Consider the following 10,993-nt stretch of genomic DNA (forward strand, 5'->3'; position numbering starts at 1 on the left):
GTGACTATCACCAACTATGTAATATTATATACTATATTATATATTAATATTTTATATTAATATTACTATATTACTATATTATATACTATATTATTATTTTTTATAATATATTATTTTGTTCAAATAAAAATTTATTTTTATTTTGTCTTGAGCCATATATTTGGTAAATCAGGCTCTGGTGGGAACCTCTGATTTATATATAATATGGTATATGTATATGACGGGTTTCAAACACATTTAGTTACAGAAATTATTAAAAGCATATTTTGTATTTTTCAATTTCATTTAGGAATTTAAATTATAATGACTTATAAATATTATTTTTACACATTGTGTAGGACATGTGCTGATGAATTTGGTTATGGTGGATTCATCTGAATGTTGTGTGAATACAGAATTTCTATTTGGCTTAGTACAACAATCATCTACATTTGTATTAGATTCCTACAAAAGAATGAAAGTTTGGTCTGAATTAACAAAAAAAAATCATACAAGTAATGACAAATTAAGGAAATTAAATTTAATTGGCGCTACACGTTGGTGGAACAAAGATAAGGCATTAAGCTCTATTAATTAATTCAATGAAACAGGTATAAAAAATTCAAGATTCTAATTATTTTTAAATTTTTTGCTAGAAATAATTTCAAATCATTCTTTATTTGATTCAAAAACAAAATTCACTGCTCGCACTTAATTACAAAATTGGTCCAAATTTGATGTTATTATGACAGCAGCAATTTATCTGGATATTTTTAATATTAGTTCACCTGTTTCTAAATTTCTTCAATCTACGTCATTAAATTATCTAACTGCTTCTAATATGATTAACAATTTACATAAAGAAATTAGATCTAGAAGAGATAATGCTGATAGTATATTTATAAATCTTTATTCTAAAGTTAAACATTTTATTATAGAAATAAATAAAGAGAAAGATTTAAATAATAGTTATTTCACTGTAAATATTGATTTTAATAATGGGAAAACTGTAGGTAGAGTATCAAAAAAAAAAAAAAAATATGCCTGGTGAAGAAGCAACAGATGAACGACCAAAAATTTCATTAACTAATAGATTTAAATTCGCAACTTTTTATTATATTGTAACGTGGTCGGGGATGACCCGTTAAATATATGATATTCAGGGAAGAAGTTGGTTTCTTATGAATATAAGTTAACCGTAGCTCGGGAGCAAATGGTACTCAGGATACAAATAAATGTGGATTGATCCAAATACTTATAAATAAATCAAGTTTATTCTTACCTAACTAAAATGTTTACAAGCTGTTGGGCTGGCTCAACAAGTTGGAGTTCGTGTGCGCTGGTGTTAACGCGGGGAACTGGCTGTCTATTACATATATTCTTATTTAGCCGTAGCTTTACAATAGTTAAATATGAGACAACACAGGAGGGGCATAATGTACATTCATCATAATATATTTTACATGTTTTGGTTTACGATACACATACATATATACACCTATAGGTATACATATATGTATGTATACTATATAATATATAATATGTGTAAGTATATAATATGTACCTACAGTTGCATATTATTATGTTTATAAATAAATATGTAACAATCTTTACAATATCCATGATATTTGTGCGAATAGCTTGGATACAAGATTTATTAGTAATTCAAAATTACTAAGTGATTGTACTTTCTTGGATCCCAAAAACTTTGATTCTATAAAAAATTATGTACTAGCAAATGCATTACTTGAACTTTCTCTTTTAACATCTATCGATAGAAATACATTGGCATGTGAATTACAACAATTTGCTTTCCAGTTTAATTCTATCACTAAAACTTTTAATGACACATTCATATTTTTATCTGAAGAGCCCCAATCTCCTATTTATGATCATGAACTAGATTTAGACCAAGACCAAGCATCATTTGTTGATTCATCCAATAATTGTAAAACATGTAATAACTGTTTACGATGTACATTCAATGTATTACATAATATAGTTCAACACTTAGGTTGTTTTAACAACATATATATTATGCATATAAATTTGTATTAACACTACCATGTACCCAAGTTACTTGTGAGAGAACATTTTCAAAATTAAAAAATGTCAAAACAAAATTAAGATCAGCTATTTCCCAAGAAACAATGGAAGCATTGTTATTGATGAATATTGAAAGACATTTTGAAATTGATAAAGAAAGGTAATTGATACTGTTGGAAAAGTTCTAATGAATTATCCAAACTGTTGTTTTAAATTTGAATTATGAAAAAAATTTTAATTAGCTATTGATTTATGTTTTTTTTTTTTTTTTTTTTAATTATTTTCATTTAAATGTTTATCATATGTAGGTATTGGTTTATGTTTGTCAAGGTTGAACAAATTGTTATACATTATTTTATTTATAAATAATAATTTTATTCTACCTATATGATGTATTATTTAAAGTAGATATAATATAAAATATTGAAATGTTTCTATAATTGTTATTATTATAATATGTTTTTTTAATTATATTTAGTTGTCATCCTAATTAAATAAAAAAATTAACAAGTAAATATTGGAGCTAATAATTTTTAGTATAACCTAAGGCCCTTTGATCAGATTGCAGACTGGGCCTTTTGACGCCTATCCGACCCTGCTTATATTTCAGCGATTTGAGCTACTGAAGTTGAGCTATTTGCTGCAGCTCTTATGATAAATACAACCATAATGATAAATACTTTTTCAAACAAACAGGACTGGCAAGTGTTCCATATATCTGGTAGGATTCTAGACACTTTTAATAAACATGAGAAATGTGTATATTTAGTCAACTCAAATAGTAATCATTTTAATGTTGTTACTTCTGTAAAAGATACAAAGTAAAAAATTAATAATTAATAGTCACAATTATATTATAATACACTATACTGTTATTGTTATTTTAATATTATTTTGTATTTATTATCTCATTTATTATAGTTTTATACTTGACGAGCATAATCTATGATCTATGAATTGTTAATTTTTATGTAATGTGTCATTAATTAAATTTGATTTTTTTTTTTTTTTATTATTATTGTTTTTAATAATATTACCTCATTAATTATAATTTTTTAATTGACAAGTTGTCTAGGTTAGGTTAGGTACCTACTTGTTGTTTATTTTTTAAATAGTAAAAGTGTTTTTTTTTTTTAAATTTTGTCATGCATTTATTAAATCTGGTTCTATTTAACATATATACCTTATCTATTAATAAAAGAGGACTTATTGATTAAAATAAAGTATTTTTTATTAATTAATTGGATATATATGTATAATAGGTAGTTATAAAATATAATAATTTAGTAGATTATATAGGGTGTCCCAGCAGAAGCGCATATTTTAAGTAGGTACGCCAAGATTTATTTGTATCTGGGTTGGCTGCTTTGTTATAATGTTTTTCTTATTTTATAACATCTCCCATTAGTCCCATTTGTCATCGTAAAGCAGTTTTTGGCATTCGTCGTTATGGAGAGGTTGACAGTGGAACAACGCGTACCTAACATTAGTGATAATGTTTTACAAGTGTGGAAAGTATGTTGCTGAAACCTTGTGAAAGCTTCGGACGATCTTTGGACACATCTGAGCCAGTTTTCTCAAATTTTACTAACAAACGAGTTACAGTTGCTCACTAAGGCGCATTTTTTCATCCGAAGCTTTCGCAAGGTTTCAGCAAAACACTCTCCGCCTGCACTTGTGGCGCGTTTTCACTATTGTTATGCGTTGTTTCACTACGAACCTCTCCATAACGATGGAGTTAAATAAGATTAAAAATTTAATAAATAAAATATAGAATATTAGAATACATTATTTATTTATTTTGATGAGAATTGAATACATTTTTATTAGTTCCGTAGGTAAGTCTAAAGTACCTCATATTCTCATGTAAATATGTAATTATCATGCTTTAAGAAAAGTAATATTTACATTTTATATAAATTTTAATTAGGTACCTACTTAGATTTGTTAATGAAAATTTTAAGACAAACATTTAACTATACTTTAGGCTAAGTATTTAGAATTATTAGCTTGATATTTATTATTTATAAACAGAAAATCACATAGATAGAAATAAAATGTGAAAATATATATTTTTATTTTTTTAATAATTAGGTTAGGTATCTAATATTCTAATGTACTTTTATTTTAATTAGTTTAAATTTGTATCAATAACTAAATAATTCTGTTTTTGAAATTAAAATTGTTACCAAGGGTAGATTATCCCCCTCTACACTACAACTATATTTAAAAGATAGTTCTTGATTGATATTAAGTTTTAAAAATGATAGAATACCTTTATTTTCTGTAACTGCCTTTTCTTTTTCTTTATTTATTCACCTTGCTCCTCCAGATAATCAATTTTTTTTATTAGGGGCTTCCATAGTTAGAAAATATGACAAAAACACAAAGAATAGTAAAATAGTTAAAAATAGTTATGTATAACATACTATACATTTATACATAATATATTAATATATATAATACATCTATAACGACCAATGGCTCATATATTTATTATGAATATTGGATAATAGTATAAAATAATCGTAGACTCCACTATAAAAAAAACGATAAGAAAATCTATAAATAGAAAAGGGATTTTACTTATTAGTATAGTGTATGTTTTGTAAAAGCAGCCGAGCGTACGGTATGCGTGTTTTTCGATTTAAGTATAATATAATATTGATTGTTGATACGCACTAGCCGTACGATTTCGTACCCGTTATTTATACTTCAATACCCAGTCATCACATTTTTCAATACATCATAAATTCATAATATTATTCATTATAATATATTTATACATTTATAATTGTATTTTCATAGAAATGTTCTTGAGCCTGTACGTTTTATAAATTACTTACAACACCCATATTATTATTATTTAATATTATTTCTATTTTGAATATTGTAGTATTGTATATATTATTCATGTAATTTGTCATTTTGATGGGCCATATTGTACCGAAGAAAAAACTGTGGGTCAACTGACCTTCCAAACCCCTCCTGGGTCCGCCCCTGGATCGGAGTTTGAAGTTTTGGGGGTGCTCATTTTTAGTCTAGGGGTGCTTAAGTCCCCCTAGCACCCCCCCCCCCCTAGTTGCGCCTATGTGTGAGTAAACACTATTAAAATTATTTTCGTGCATCTCTGTTGAATAATTATCAATTTTAAAATCACGTTAATATTATGTAAATCTCGTTTTTCTAATAAATGGATTCTTTTAAAATCAGTTATAGTTGCAGAATTTTGAACGTCATTTAAAACTCGCTTAAAAAAATTTAAACATAAATATTTTTAAACTATGATTGGTCACTTTTAGGATAAACTATAAATAAAAGGTAATTTATCCTAATACTTTTTAATTTATAATGTGACTACACAAAAGTAAATTAAGCATATTTTTGTATTATTTTATATGAGTACCTGCTAGTTGGCATCTGTCTTCAGCATGTAATCTTTGTTTCCCTATTTTATTATCATGAAATAAATGAGTACTACACAATTCTATCTTAAATTGGGCTTCATTTTTGTATACTTTTATATATGATGGACAAACCTTTCCTATTTGTACCGATTCACTACTTTTAGGATTCCTTTGACCCTTAAATATAAAATGTATATCATATTTTAATAATTTAATTTTACTTTATAGGTTTTAAATTCAGGAATCATTTATTTCAAGTAGAAAATGTGTTATTACCTTGCTAGCTTATCTTGGATGATATCACCCAAACATATATATAACATATATTAAACATAATTTATGTATTCTACATTATGGTAAGTTTTAGTAGATGTTCTTTGAACACATTGACAGATGTTAGTGTCTTCAATATTGGTTTTTCATTTTTCTTGCGAAGATCCATTCGTAGTACAGTTTGGCACTGAGATAACAGGCAGGGTAATTTTCATGGAATTATCATGGAATAAACGCATAAATCGGGACCGAACTCAAATGCAGGTGTACCAACATTAAAATACAAAAACTCTCAATGCATTTCCCAAATTTGTGTATTTTCAACTTCAAAAATTATTGTACAATTATTGTATAATTCAAATTTATGTATTTTTAAATTAAAATATTATTGTATTTAGTTTACGAGCTGTTTTCCGGGAAACCCGCGAGAGATAGGACGTAAATCATAAGAGATTAAATTGTTCTCCGTAGGAAACTTCGTAACTTCTATAATTTAGATTTTTGGAAAACGTGTTATTTAGGTTTTTTAAAAACATCGTATAAGTCAAATGGCATTTAAAAATAAAAATATTAAATAATGACTTTTTGGAAAAATGTAAAACTGATCCTAGTATATATCCCTCGGAAAACAAATCGACCTCTACGTAAAATGTTCGTTAAGTCATCGTTTTACCGTAAAAATGTTTCTGTTTCCCAAAATAAGCAATATTGCACATTGTTTTGTTCTGTACGTTGATAGTGACTGTTTTAAGGTTGCCGTGCGTTAACCTAACCTACCACTTAAAATTGTCATTAAAATATGTGTAACTGTTAAATACAATGGCTGAATGTTATGGCTAAATTAAGTATTGCAGGATGCGTCATCAAAATAGCCATCAACTAATGACCATAACAACAATATGCATGGTTTTTAATGCATTAAATATAATTGGAAGATTTTTCTAAGCAGCATTCCGTATTTTCAAATCTGTAATTATAAAAATTAGAATACTTTAAACCTTTTAACAATCAATCTGCAAAATTTTAAAAGGCCTAAACAATATGAATTAATATACCTATATAATAATGTTGGTTACATACATTTTAAAGAATATAAGTAAAAAGATAATGAACAGAGCATTAAAAATCATTTTTGATTTAAAATAATAGAATGACAATATATCTAATGTTTAATGTAGTTAGACAAACTTATGCTAAGCTACATTATGTAAGTTATGAGGATTAATTTTAAATTTAACACCTAATGGAAATTGGAAGTGTGTTATTTGTAACATGTAAAGTATTATAGTATTTATATTGTAAGAGTAAGGTAATTATTAACTTTATAAGTATAATGATATATAAGCTGTTAATATAAAAAATATAAATAAATAATTTTGTTGAAATTGTTTAATAAAAACTTAGTATTTGGGTCTATAGTTACGTCAATGAGTAAAAACTCAAATGTAGTAGGTACTTTCTAGTCGAAAAAATTATTAATTCGGAGTGCACATGCTATGAATAAATACCTAGGTAATTAATATCTAATAAACATTAAGATATATTACAAACAATTCATCTAAGGACTTATTATAAAGGTAAAAATTAAAAATTTTGTTTTACGTTAAGATGCTGAATCAAGTACCAACTTCCAAATAGGAGCGACAAACGTAAAATAACCATTACAGTTATTATAGACGGTTATTTACTATTTGAAATATTAACGGATGGATAAATAATGTATCTGGTTCTGGGATCAGGCTGAGAAATTCATATACTCAAAAATCGTAGTGGAACTATTTACAAAATCGAATGTTTGGTAATAATTTGAATTTTTGTATTTTGAGGTTAGTGTTCGAACTCTTAATAACCTATAATTCCTTATCAATGAGCCGAACTCTTATCGAGGGGTCGAACTGTATCCATCCCGTATTAATATATTACTATATTAATAAATTATTCAATTATTATAATTAATTATTCTAAATTCTGTATACTGTATGATTTTACCAATACACCTTATTACCAATTACCAATTAGTAAGTTCACTAACCGTTTAATTATAATAATAAAATATTTGTTTTCTTTACTAGGAATAAAAAATTAAAATTAGATAGGTATTTAAGTACGATAAATATCAAGAGTTTATCACTTTTGAGCTAATTATAGAACTGAAGATACTTAACTTAATTAACCCTTCAATGCGCGTTATTTTATTTTTTAGCAATATAAGTTATTATGACTAATTGTTAATAGTTAAATTCCGAAAAAATAGTTTAAAAAAAAACCTCAGACTTATAGTTTTTTGTGGAAAAATAATTTTCAGTTTTTGCAATTATGCAACACTGCGCACAAAAAATATACATATTTTTACGACTTTTTTTATTTTACTCGAAAACAACTTTATTCAATTTAAAAAAAAAACTTAAAATATTAACTTTTCTGTATCTAAAATATAAGATTAACAATAAAAAATATTAGTATTTTATGTGATAATACATTTTATCACAGTACAATTACATAAGGTATATATAATAATAAAAATAATAACAACTGAGATAGTGAGACCACTATAATGTATATAACTTATCAAACACTCTATGGTTCTTTCAACACACGTGTAACAGTTGCACTTGGTATATTAGAAGTATGTGAATCCCTTGAATGGTGGAACCTTATAGTATCCTCTTTTAGCTTGTGGTCTTGGTAAATGACCAATGTAATCAATTCTTGTATCATTGGTTGGAATGTGTGTAGGTCTAGTTCTATTTGTCTTTTTCATAAAAGCTTCTAATAAAGTAGACCTTCTTCCTCTTGTTGGTGTACTAATCCAGTACCCAGAAGCGTACTGGAAGGTTCCGGCACAATGGGAATACGAGGTTACCGGCCCAAATTTAAGTTGAATGTGAAGGAGCGTACCCCTCTTCCCCTCAAAAAAGTATACATATTTTCTTTAAATCTTAAATCACTTATATATTATAATAAAATATATTGCTAATGTCTTGTAACTAAATATTTTATTTATATAAGAAGGCAAATACCGTAACATACTAATCAATAAATAGTCAATATCAGGCTTAAATAAATTATGTTTATGTAATCATAATTTATTCATACTATGCATTATAATAAATTAATAACAATAAAATTGAGAAAAACATTATGTTAAATTGTATTAAATAAAAAACCAAATGTTATTTTTTTTAAAAATCTTTTATATAACAATAATACGATGTTTTATGATTATTAAACAAAAATAGATCAAAATGATTTATTTCTTCTATATTATTTATAAATAGAGGGAAAATAGTACCTTTATTATTCATGCATTGCACAATAATTAATTATTATGTAATTGTTGTGTATCAATTAATTATATTTTAAATATTTGTTGAATGATCGCCGATTGTTCGTATGGTTTTCTTCAATCTCAAATTTTTGGATTTATCCTTAAAATAAATATTAAATATATTAACACCAAAATAGTTTTAAAATAACTTTTTTCTCACCTGATAAATTATTTTATTGCACAACTAATGTTTTTTTTAATATTTTCTATGTCAAATGATCGCCGATTATCAGTTAGTATGGTTTTGTACCGAGAAAAACTTCTTTCGACGTCTGTAGATGTTACTGGTGCATATTTATAAAATGTTAAGTCATTCCCAGTTAGGTCTTCTGGTAAACTATCCATCGATGAACTTTCTCCGTTCAAAATTTTCAAAATTTTTAATATTACTGCAAACCAATCATTTTTTTCTAAAACTTGGTTAAATTTTGTTTTTACTTTTATTCCAACGTCACCCGCAACTTCGTCCAATTTATTTTAATGAACATTACCATTATTACTGTCAGTTACTGAATCAGTTAATGATACTCCTTGTGATTCTTATTTAGTTATAATTGATGGTAAAACCCATAATTTGAATGTATAAAAGTCAAATTTGGTTCCATTGAAATTTCATTTAAAAGGGCTTGAGATTCTTTTATAGACACAGCATCGTTAGAATCAAAATGTTCCATAACATTTTGTACTTGCTTAAAATATTGGCAATAATAAGAAGTAGCTTCAATCCAAGAACCCCAACGTTTAAATAAATGTACGGGTGGAAGAGGGACTCCAGGAGCTTCTGTCTTAAACAATAAAATACGTGAAGGTGCTTTTAAAAATACTTGCTTTCCTTTTGCTACTAATTTATCAACTTTAGGAAAATGACTCCGAATATTTTCTGCCAATCTATGTAAACCGTGAGCTATACAAGTAACATTTATCATCTTGGAATACAAAACTTTGATAGTTGTACGTGCTTTCTTCAAGTATAGCGCAGCATCGCTTAAAAATAGGAGGACGTCATCATGACGAACACCGTCGGGCCACAGAAGAAACATTGAGCTGTCAAAAAGTTTGGTGATTGCAGCAAAAATTGGCTTTTTCTAAAACTTCGGTTTTTAGTAAATATATTTTTCCGGGTCTATCCTTCAGTAGAGTTCCAATTATTTTGTTTGTAATATATCTGCCTTGCACATCAGTCGTTTCATCTATACTCTATAGAAACCCATATTTTATTTCTTACAACGTCTTTTCTAATTTGATCAATAGCTTCTAAATAGCAATCGTTTGTATACGTTTTCTTCAATGTAGATACACTAGGGATGTCATAGAGAATATATTTTTCGAGGAACGATCGGAATTAGACATTAGAAATTTTATGTAAATGAATGTTTGCACACATCATAGCCTTGCATAAATCATGTGAAAAAAACAGATTTTTTGTTTAACGGCTGTGATATAAATTGTTGTTTATTTTCTGCAGGTTTATTTCGAGGAGCTAATAACCGTTCGTGTTTATTTGTTTTTATATGTTGAGTTATTGTAATTTTTTTTTCAGCACTTACTTTAACTTCGCAAATCTTACAATAGAACATAGTACCATCGATAGCAAATGTATTTTCACCAAACTGTTTCACATACTTGTTAAATATATTTGCATTTATTTTTGCTATCAGAAATTCAAGCATCGAAAACACAGCAAACGGCACGCAGTTTCGTATCGAACGACACTTAACACCATACTAACGAGATTACTGACGGATGGTGGACACTGGACACATAATAATGCTGATATACAATTCAATATAGATATTTAAATGCTAATTACTTCGACATAAAACTAATAAGTTAAAATAATAAAGATAAGTTATCTTCGATAACATTATCCGAAATATAATATGAAAATACCCGAAAATAATATGTGAGTACCTATATTATATAGTACATAGTTTACACGGACATCGGATGATTACAATGT

Source organism: Aphis gossypii, unplaced genomic scaffold (genome assembly GCF_020184175.1).
Source record: "Aphis gossypii isolate Hap1 unplaced genomic scaffold, ASM2018417v2 Contig00458, whole genome shotgun sequence".
In the NCBI taxonomy this organism is placed as follows: Eukaryota; Metazoa; Arthropoda; class Insecta; order Hemiptera; family Aphididae; genus Aphis; species Aphis gossypii.